Source organism: Mesoplodon mirus (genome assembly GCF_964341445.2).
Source record: "Mesoplodon mirus genome assembly, chromosome: 14".
In the NCBI taxonomy this organism is placed as follows: domain Eukaryota; kingdom Metazoa; phylum Chordata; class Mammalia; order Artiodactyla; family Ziphiidae; genus Mesoplodon; species Mesoplodon mirus.
The window spans coordinates 39,781,109-39,792,913 of NC_138990.1; positions in this window are offsets into that span (position 1 = coordinate 39,781,109).

The window sequence follows — 11,805 nt, forward strand, 5'->3', positions numbered from 1 at the left end:
CCAGTGACTTACACCTCCTGTCACTCCATTGTGCTGTCACTGTCATGGGGAGGACACTCTCCCTACCAGTTGGACCCTTTTATGGCACACTTCATAAACAGTGGCCTCACCAATATGGTTCTAACAGGAACTCCCCACCCTACTCTTTCAAGGAATTTGGGGCATTTTGCCTCCTGGGTTGGAGGACATTGAGTGGCACCCCCAGAGTATCATTTTCCAGTTCTTTAGGGGTGAATCCAAGGAATCTTCTAGGTAAGAATGAGTTTACGGACAACTGGAGCACCATCTCAGGGTGGGGGTGATTTTTCTCTCCCTCTGGTTCAAGGTCTTTGATTCTTGCTGGGCTGGAGCCCTCCTGCAATGCCCAGAGCCCTGCTCATTTCTCTTCGGGACACCACTGAGTTGTCATGCTTATAAGGCACGTGGTGGCAGAGTTTCACAGGGAGAGCACCTTCTATCCCAGGGATCCGTACCTGCTGGCCTGGCGGGATGAGCTGGCCACTGGTAGAGTCACACTTGATCCTGAGAAAAGCCACCCTCTGTCCCTAGAACACAAGACAGTTAGGGTGGCTGGGCTTTGACAAGGGGATCCCAAGAGCCATACCCATGCTGCCCAGACCCTGTTGCCCACTGTTTCCTGCTGCTCTGGGGCAGGGCCCAGGATGGAACCAGCAGGCTCATGACCTCCCTGAAAGGCTGCTTTGGTGAGTTTCCAGATATACTCTGGTTGTCCAGTGAGCAGTCATGAATGTGTGTCCCTGGCATTGTTTTATCATGAACTTTTCTGGCTGAAGTCAAGGCTCACTAACAGGACAGGTGCATGCCAGACTTTTAAATTTGCCCCAGAATACTGCTTAACATTTGCTACTTAGAAAACAAAAAAATGGGAATTCAAGTTCATGAATAGAAAACAAAGACTGTGAAGGTAGATTTTTACAATTTCAAAGTCAATACCATTACTAGAATTAAGATATTTTCCTGTAAGTTACTATTGTTTTAAATTTCCTTTTTTTTAAATTAAAAAAAAATTTATTTATTTATTTGGCTGCTTCGGGTCTTAGTTGAGGCACACGGGCTTTTCTCTAGTTGCAGCTTGTGGGCTTACTTGCCCCGCAGCATTCAAGATCTTAGTTCCCTGACCAGGGATCCAACCAGAGTCCCCTGTATTGGAAGGTGGATTCTTTACCACTGGACCACCGGGGAAGCCCCTTAAATTTCTATACACTGCCAGAAGTGGGAGGGAGACCACAGGTTATTCAGTCCAACCCCTTCATTTTAAAGATGGAAAACTGAGGTCCATGGAGGGTGGGGGGCTGCCCAAGGTCACACAGCTCATTAGGAGCAGAAGTAAGAAATCTGGTCCCCTCCAGCTCCCCAGGCCCCTGCTCTCTCTCCAACATACATTTCTTAAGATATTTTAGTTATTAACTAAACGTTCACAGTTAAAGATCTGAGCAGTAGCTGGAGCAGGGCATGCTATGTGTTCAGTACATTAGCAGTATAACCTCAGTGGATTTTATGAGTACAGATGGGCCCTGGCTTATCACGCTTCGACTTTGGCTTTTTCGACTTTTACGATGGTGTAAAAGTGATACACATTCAGTAGAAACCATACTTTGAATTCTGATTTTTTTCTGGGCTAGTGATATGCAGTGATACTCTCTTATGATGCTGGGCAGTGGCAGCCACAGCTCCCAGGCAGCCGTACACTCATGCGGGTAAACAGCCAACACACTTACAACCACTCTGTACTCAGACCCATTCTGTTTTTCACTTTCAATACAGTATTCAACCAATCAGGTGAGATAGTCAACACTTTGTTATAAAATAAGCTTTGCGTTAGATGATTTTGCCCAACTGTAGGCTAATGTAAATGTTTAAGCTGGGCTAGGCTAAGCTATGATATTTGGTAGGTTGGTGTATTAAATGCACTTTCTACTTAAAATATTTTCAACTTATGATGGGTTTATCGGGACACAAACCCATGGTAAGTGGAGGAAGATCTGTATTGTTCTTTTATTTCGTCATTTATCCCCAACACTTTCGTGAGCAAATGCTTTCTGCCAGGTCCTGGGGTCAGTACTAGGAATACCAAGTAGAATCAGATACGGTTTAAGCTCTCAAAGGCAACTTGTACCAAAAGTGTGTGTGTGTGTGTTCGTGCACTTGGATGCGTGTGCCCCCAGCTAGAAGCCCCGTCCATAGTATCTTTTACAAGAGATCACTTTGCCTTCAACTCATCCAGTTAGGAAACTGCTTCGATAGCTCTGGGTCCAGTGATTTTGAAAGTCAGAGGAGTTAACATTCCCAGTGTCCCATTAGGTAAAGGTGTCTTTCTCTGTTTTATTTCCAGCCAGAGCTGGAGGAGGATTCACTGGCCCTGAGCATGGGCTGTCTCATTGGCTGATGGAGGCGTCTGTGCCAATGATTAGACATGAACATATGTGAAATCACACACACACACACACACACACACACACACACACACCCCACACACAAGCAGAACGAGTTCTAGAAGCACAGACTGTTAGTTCTGGATTATATGATTCTTCGTTTTCAGATGAGAAAATTGAGACCCAGAGTAGTTTAACAACTTGCTTAACTTGCTAATTAGTTAATCCAGATACCTAGTGGATTCCTTAAACCATTTAAACTTTTAGTTTATTCAGGAACTAGAAAATGGGAAGGGGTTTCTTTTAGAAGTGACTTCATCTCAAATGTCACTGCTCCTAAGATAACGTCTTGGAGAGGCATCAAGGCGCCCGTGGTCTCTGCAGTTCCTTCATAGAACCCCAGGAAGTCACAGCTGTTAGGGAGGATTCCAAGTGACTGGAAGTCAGATCAGACTGTCCCAGATGCCAGCTGCTCCCTCTGACAGAGGCCTGAGACACCCCAGCTGGGGCTGGGGCAGGTGCTGGGCAAGCTTCCATCTCCCCTCACTTTCAGCCCATAGAGTCCCTATGGGGATCTGGCAGGGTGGCGGGAAGGATGAAGGATGTGTTCACAGCACAGGTCCCACCACAAGATGTTTTGGTTTAAGCATGGGATTATTGTTCTCTCTTCAAAGCCCAGTGATAAAAAGCCTCCCAGGCACGCCCCGGCAGAGGCAGGAGGCTTTCCTGCCAGACCCTCCCTCAGTAAGTAAGTTAGCCCATCCACAGTCTCAGAACGCAGGGCTCCTTGAGTGGGAGAGACATCCTAGTCGACTGAGTACAAGTTCCCACTGATGGGTTCCTTCCAGCGTATTCTGCTCCTGCTTGCCCTCCTCCAGAGATAGGGTATGTGATCCTTTACAAGAGCGTCGTTTCCAGCTTTCATGGGGAAAGGCCACTTTCCTGTAATGTCGATCTGGGGTCTCAGCCCTGCAGCCGGGGGGCTCACCCTGCTCTCTGCTGTCTGCTGCCCTGTGGAGGTTTGAGTCCGGTGTGTACAGTGCTCCAGGCCAGTCATCCACAGGTCAGTGCTTGGCCATCCCTCCTAGATGTGGCTGTGAGACCCTCGCCCTCCTCTGCACAGGGGGCTCCTGAAAGGGTGAACTCCAGAACTGCTGGAAAACCAAAAGCCAAAAAGTCCAGTCGCAGACTGACCAAAGCAGAGATAAATAGGGCTGTGGTCTCCCTGGCCTCAAGGGTTCTCAACAACGTGGAACATAGAAGCCACAGAGCGATTGGGATTTCCCACCTACTGCCTTGCAAACTCTGCCATAAGTACATCTTCTCAGTCCGGGAGCTCGGTTAGACGCCCCAGAGCTGTGGCCTCTCCTCTATTCCTCTCTGAGTCCTCCCTCTCAGCATAAATTCTAGCTGGAGGCAGAGAGTTTCCTGGGTGTTTTAGAAATAGCCAGAGTACAAACCACTATACTGCCTGCTGCCGTTGATTTTATGGGCTCCAGCTTGGGGATTCAAGACCGCAGGCTCACTCAGCACTGTGTTCTGGGCCACTGGTCACAGGAGCCCGTGGTCAGGGGAGCAGTGGAAGTGAGTGGAGATCTGTGCGCTGGGGCAGGAACCCCAGCTCCAGTGTCATGTAAGATTTGACGGTTAACCACCAGCCATTTGGCTGGCATCAGGTAAGTGGCGGAGGCCAAGCCTGGGCCAGGTTGCAGCGCATCTGGGGGACCTCTCAGAACAGAGTGTGACTCAGACGTCCCAGAGGTGACCCTGGAGGACTGGGCAGTGTTTGCCTGGACTGTTCCTTAATGAACTCTCCCAGGCACCTTTCACCCACTCAGCAACATTTATATTCAGCAGATTAATCCTGGCGAAAAAACGATTCCTTGATTGCCTGCCTAACTGGATGAGCAAACCCCCTAGGGGTTATTTGAACAAGAGTATAAATGATCTCAAGAATGTGACCTGACCTAGTAAATACAGGGGAAAATAAGGAAAGCTTCTGTGAGGTCTTTGGGGATTAAGGGGTCGGCATGAGGGGTGGGTGGATGACTCTGTCATGTGTCCTGTTTCTTATGCACCAATAGGGGCACCATCTAGAAGCAGGAAGAACAGAGGGGAGTTCACCAGCTCAGTAGTGGGCTAGGTAGCTGCGCAGGCCTGTGCACTTAGACAAATGCTGTTTACGCTTCCCATCAACACACAGTTGTGACTCTGGGAATTAATGTTTGTGCTTGGGAGAATGTGTGTGTGTGTGTGTGTGTGTGTGTGTGTGTGTGTGTCTTCATTTGATGACCTACAAGAATGAGGGGGCTATTTGTCCTGTACATGGGTGGAGAGACGACCTAGGAAAAAACCCAAATGTAGTATCCCAAAGCCCAAGGCCGATGCGAATTATCCTGCTGATCATCAGCCCAACTTGAATTACCCTGCTAGGCCAACAATGGCATTGGATTAGAGTTACACTAAATAATTCAGCCTGGGAGTAGACTGCTAAGGATTATGGTGTCTCCCAGATTACTTAAATAAAGAAGAACGTGGAAGAGGCAGATCATCCTAGGGTCAGACCACTTTGTGTCCACTCAGGGAGATGGCTTGGGGTTTCCTTCAAGTAGGGAGGGAGATCCACTCTGTCGAGGTGGAACTCTGGAGTTGCTCTCAGGAAGACTCATGGATCTGAGCTTGAACTCTGTTCAGCCCTGGGTCTGTGTGAAGAGGAAAAGCCCATCAAACTCAGCCACTGCCTCATTCAGGGTGAGGACCCTCTTGTGATTGGGAGACCCTTTTAGTAGCAGCCACCCTGTCTTGATTCCAGCCACTCTCAGCCCAAGGCTGCCATCTAGGCTGCTGTCACCAGGCCTATTCCCTGAGGAGCAGAGACGTTGGCTACTGTGTGGATGGGCGCTGATGGAGATCTGGGCAGCTGCGGGCCTCTCAGGGGCCACAAGTGGTCAGGACCAGAGCAGGGAAAGTTCATGGTGCGGTCTGGAGAGTTGGTTTCCAGGACTCCTTGATGGCTCTCTTTCCCAACTTTTATCCACAGCTCCTAGAACTGAAGCTGGTACAGAGCAGATCCTCCATACATCTTTGCTGAATGGATAGATCAACTAATATATAATGAGTCAACTTCTCTATCTCAGTAAGCAGAGCTCAGACATCATAGACTTTCTTTGGTGACTTCTAAAATTGCAGGGTCCTGGGACTTCCCTGGTGGTGCAGTGGTTAAGAATCCACCTTCCAATGTAGGGGTCATGGGTTTGATCCCTGGTCCAGGAAGATCCTACATGCCATGGAGCAACTAAGCCTGTGTGCCACAACTACTGAGCCTGCGCTCTAGAGCTCCCAAGCCAGAACTACTGAAGCCCACACACCTAGAGCCCGTGCTCTGCAACAAGAGAAGCCACCACAATGAGAAGCCCACGCACCATAATGAAGAGTAGCCCCTGCTCTCTGCAGCTAGAGAAAGCCTGGGGGCTTTAACACTCCACTTACACCAATGGACAGATCATCCAAACACAAAATAAATAAGGAAACACAAGCTTTAAATGACACAATAGACCAGATAGATTTAATTGATATTTATAGAACATTCCACCTGAAAGTGGCAGAATACACTTTCTTCTCAATTGCACCAGAACACTCTCCAGGATGGATCACAACTTGGATCACAGATCAAGCCTTGGAAAATTTAAAATTGAAATCGTATCAAGCATCTTTTCTGACCACAACGCTATGAGAATGGAAATCAATTACAGGAAAAAGAACTGTAAAAACCACAACTACATGGAGGCTAAACAGTGCACTACTAAATAACCAAGAGATCGCTGAAGAAATCAAAGAAGAAATAAAAAAAATACATAGAAACAAATGACAATGAAACCATGACGACACAAAACCTACGGGATGCAGCAAAAGCAGTTCTAAGGGGGAAGTTTACAGTAATTCAATCTCACCTCAAGAAACAAGAAAAATCTCAAATAAAAAATCTAACCCTACATCTAAAGCAACTAGAGAAAGAAGAACAAAGAAAACGCAAAGTCAGTAGAAGGAAAGAAATCATAAAGATCAGAGCAGAACTAAACAAAATAGAAACGAAGGAAACAGTAGCAAAGATCAATAAAACTGAAAGCTGGTTCTCTGAGAAGCTAAACACAATTGATAAACCCTTAGCCAGACTCATCAAGAAAAAAAGGGAGAGGATACAAATCAATAAAATTAGAAATGAAAAAGGAAAAATCACAACTGACACTGCAGAAATACAAAGGATCATCAGAGACTACTACAAACAACTATATGCCAATAAAATGGACAACCACGAAGAAAGGGACAAATTCTTGGAAAGGTACAATTTTCCAAGACTGAATCAGGAAGAATTAGAAAATATAAACAGACCTATCACAAGTAATGAAATTGAAACTGTAATTAAAAATCTTCCAACAAACAAAAGTCCAGGACCAGATGACTTCACAGGCGAATTCTACCAAACATTTAGAGAAGAGCTAACACCTATCCTTCTCAAACTCTTCAAAAAAATTGAAGAGGGAGGAACACTCCCAAATTCATTCTACGAAGGCACCATCACTCTGATACCAAAACCAGAAAAATATATTACAAAAAAAGAAAATTATAGACCAATATCATTGATGAACATAGATGCAAAAATCCTGAACAAAATACTAACAAACAGAATCTAACAACATATTAAAAGGATCATACACCATGATCAAGTGGGATTTATCCCAGGGATGCAAGGATTCTTCAATATATGCAAATCAATCAATGTGATACACCATATTAACAAATTAATGAATAAAAACCATATGATCATCTCAATAGATGAAGAAAAAGCTTTTGACAAAATTCAACACCCATTTATGATAAAAAAAACTCTCCAGAAAATGGGCATAGAGGGAACCCCAGTGTGGGCTGAACCTGACACTCAGCTTCAATCAACGCCAGCGGTTAGTTGCTGCTAGTTAGGATATTCGTTTCAGGTGCCGGAGCCGATGGCCTGGGCCGTGACTCCAAGTGGGAATCTCAGTTGCAGCTTTGGTGAATGGCTATATCACCTCTGATTGTCACCCCAAATCACCGACTTTTTCTGTCTCGGTTTCTTAATCTATAAAACGGGTGTTTGAGCAGCTGCCATATTAACAGCTGCCATATTACCACATAGCAGCTGTGATATTCTAGGGGGTAACACGGAGACCCACACGGTGGGCTCCTGCTCTGAGCTCTGCATTATCTTATCTGTTCTTCAAAACCACCCTCTGGGTAGATATTCTTACTCCCATCTTACGGATGGAGAAACTTAGACATGGAGGGATTTAGTAACCTGGCGAGAAATAGAAACAGAGCAGCCCGTGACATTTGGAAGCTAGACTCCCATTCACAGCCAGCGATGTTCTTTTCCTGTTGGACATAAACAATCTCACAGGATACCAGCTTCTCACAGGGCACCCTGAGACCAGGCTAAGATGGACTCAGCAAGACCTCCTTGTAGTTTTGTCTAAGCACAGACAGAAACACCGCTGTGCCACCCACAAAATACCTCTGCCCCTATGCCCCCAAAGAGTGACTGCAGCTCCTTTACCTACTACAGCTTGATCCTCGACATAGCCCTCCTTGTAGAAAGATTTACTGAGACACCCAATCATAGACTTGTTCCACTTTCTAACAGCATCCAAACTCCCACTTCCTTAGACACCCCCACCCCAAGCCGCCCAACAAAATCCAAACCCTGTAATTGGTTCTTTCTAACACCCTCTTACTGGGACACCCCTGGTGTGCGTTCTCTCTTGCTGCAATGAGTAATAAACCCAACTTGTTCAACTACAGGTGTGATCCTGGTGGATTTCCTGGAGGGCACTGACCCTTGTCCAGTGTCCCATAGTTGATGAAGGATGAAGACAGGATTTAAACTGAGGAATCAGACTTTTCTGATTCCAGAGCCTGTGCAGTACCATATGGGACTTCTAGTCTAGGAGAGCAGTGAGAACGAGTAATCTCAGCCCGGTCAAGTGCTTCAAGCTCTCAAGGGAAACTCACAATCAGATGGAGGATCAAAGCTCTGGCATCCACTCCTGGTGGCCTTGACACCCTGAACTTCCCATATGTGTAGGAATCACCCCTGCTTGATGGTTTTCTACATGCTGACTGAAAGAGGAAACAGTGAACGCAAACACTTCTAACCTGTCATGTGGTCATATCCCTTGGACAGGCCACCAGAAGGGGGACGCCCACAGCCTGCAGAGTGACTGCCCCACCCGCCTCCATGGCCAACCTCTTGGTGCCTGGCACATGGAGGCTGCCACGTGCTCTGCTGGTGAGGACAGCCAAAACCCCTTTCCCAGTATTGTCTTTTGTTCCTGACGATGCCTACAGCCGTGTCTTTGATCCCAGCAGGACACTGGCCTGAGATGTAAGGAGATGACTAGCCATCCTCACAGACCCCTAGAGCCCAGCGGTCCATATACGTGATGGCTCTTGACCCAGACTTTGGCATAACTCCCACCTGAGAGCATCTGGTACCAATACCAGGGAATCACCCTTGACGCTGCAGCTGCTAAAATGACGACAATTACTGTGGTCACCATTTACCAGCACCATTTGTAGTCCTGTGCCAGGACATTTTTTATACTTCTGTGATCCTCAGTAAAAAACCCTATAAGGTGGATGTTAGAGGTGGATTTTACAGATGAAGAAGCTGAGACTCAGAAAGTCTGATACTGATCTAAGCTGACAGATTGTACGTGGCAGAGTGCAGACGTGGATGCAGATCTGTCTCCCAGCCACTCTACTTCTTCCTCCTCTCTGGTCTCTGAGCATCCGGCTGTCCTGCTTGCACCCGGGTGCCTGCACAGATCATTCGAGACCACGGTGGATGCTGTGCTCCACCCGACCCCTACTCAGGACAGAAGGACTTATCCCCCAGTTACTGGGACTGCGGCTGGCTGACGGCCTCTTCAGGAATTGCCCTCTGCTGAAGGCAGCTGCCTTGCTCATGATTGTGCCCCTTCTAGGGCGCAGCCCACATCCAGTGACTGATCAGTGGGGGAAGGTAGACAGGCCTTGCCTCCGCTGGGTACAACTCCGACGGCTACCCCAACTTCAGAGTTCCCTGTGGGGTCAGCTGAGGCCTTGTCGGGACTGCAGTGCAGCCCACCTTCTCCTCCTGCCCAGCCCTGTTTCCTTCCTTCTCACATAGGTGGTTACCCTGAAGGCACTCCCTAGGAAACTTCCTGCACACTATTCTCCATCCCAGAGTCCACTCTCTGGGGACCAACCCCTGTGACAAAGATGTTTTACAAGATTAGCTGGGGGTTTGCAGATTTACCCGCTGGCTTCTGTAAGCACTTTCAATGTCTATAAGAGGATGGTGTCCCCAGAAGGAATGATAGGCATTCTTGTGTCCTTGGCGTCATCAGCATGGCCTGAAGCCCAGGATCCATCTGATGGACTCTAGGCTCTTACCCATTTAAAGGACGTTTTCTGCCACAAAGTTTTGCTAAACATATTTTTAGTAGGAAAGCCCAGAGTTAGCCTTTTCTTTAAAAAAATAATTTGCGGATCAGAGGGCCTGACAATCAAGTTTATTTTTAAGGTAAATGAAGGATATCCTCTTTTATAGTTTAACCCCTAAAGCACAGTCAATGATTTACAATGCCTTGACCAGAGCAAACAGTGTGGTAATGAAGATATTATTACCTGGGACTTCCCTGGTGTCGGCCTGCCAATGCAGAGGACACAGGTTTGATCCCTGGTCTGGGAACATCCTACATGCCGTGGAGCAACTCAGCCCTTGCGCCACAACTACTGAGCCTGTGCTCCAGAGCCCGCGAGCCACAACTACTGAGCCTGTGCTCTAGAGCCCGCGAGCCACAACTACTGAAGCCCACGTGCCAAAACTACTGAAGCCCACGCGCCTAGAGCCCGTATTCCGCAACAAGAGAAGCCACCACAATGAGAAGCCCGTGCACCGCAACGAAGAGTAGCCCCTGCTCGCCGCAACTAGAGAGAAAAGCCCGCTCACAGCAATGAAGGCCCAACGCAGCCAAAAAATAAAATAAATAAATTTAATTTAATTAAAAAAAAAGATATCATTACGTGATTTCACAATTGGTTACCTATTTAGTTCTTTCTGCTGGCCTCTGTGCTAGGGGCTAGTCAGGGAGACACAGATGAAAGTTTCTGCGTTTGGAGGAGTTTACCATCTAGTAGGAGAGCTGACCTCAAACCTGTCATAATGAAAAATACAACGATGATAGTTTTGAGGATCTAGAGTCTCGTTTAAAATGTTGAATGAAAAAAATAGTGGACATTGTATTTCCATACTAATTCAATAAAAGTTATGAATAGACAGATAAGAAACGGTCATCCAGAGCTATTACAAAGAGGAGTATGATTTAGGAGTGTGCTCATCTGTCTCCCCAGCTCCAGGCAAGCCTCGTCTGTAAGCTGACTTTGGGGCTGCCCAGAACCTTTAAGAGAAATCTTCTTCAGCTTGAATTGTGTGTGAAAGTGCTTGATGAGTTTGTCCCCTTCAGGCCACCTGCTGGTGTCTTAAGAGTTATTGTCCTAAAATATTAGTTGATTGTACTTCTTTCCTACTCAAAATTCTCTAATGCCTCTCCTCCCACCCCCATTGCCTCCTGGATATAAAGTTCAACCCCTCTTCTTCCATTATTTCCCCCAGAATGTTCCTCTGTGGTCCAATTGGTCCACTCACTGGACTCCAAACTCAGGGGACCCTTCAAAGAGTCCTGGTCTCCTTGCCTTTACTCAGACCAGTCCCCTCTCCTGGAATGTCTTCCTCACTTCTCTTGACCTGTCCAAATAGCACACATCTTTCAGGCCAGCCAGAATTTTACCTCCTCCGTAAAGTCTTCCCCAAACATCCCAACCTGAAGTGACCTGTCACTTCTGAGAGGTCTTGCATTATCCCTTTATGGGACAATGAAACCCCATTGTCCTGTGATAGCCCTTCATTCTGCCCTTGACCTGTCATTTAGATGTGTTCTCTCAGTCTTCCGGGAGTCTACATGTCTCCCCAGAACTAAGCTGGAAGGGTCAGGCTTGGTGTCCCAAGAAGTGTCCCTTCGGGGAGCAGCATTGCCTGTCCTCTGTGCTGTAAATTATAGGGCCAGGCTAGAAACGAGAAGCTTCTGCCGTCATCTCTTCATGAAGATTTGGCACATTTGGCTTCTCCAAATACTGAATAGAATCGAGCCAGCTACTTTGGAGGAAAGAGATAGCATTTTTCACTGTTGAGAATAAACTAATCCAACTTCCTTTCCTTTTTAAGGAAAGTAATACATCGAAAGGGAAAAAAGAGACTTATGTGACCCTAACTTGGTTCTCTGGGAACAGTGTCCCCTGGCCTCAATCCCAAAAAGGGGAAAGAAAATGCTTTTCA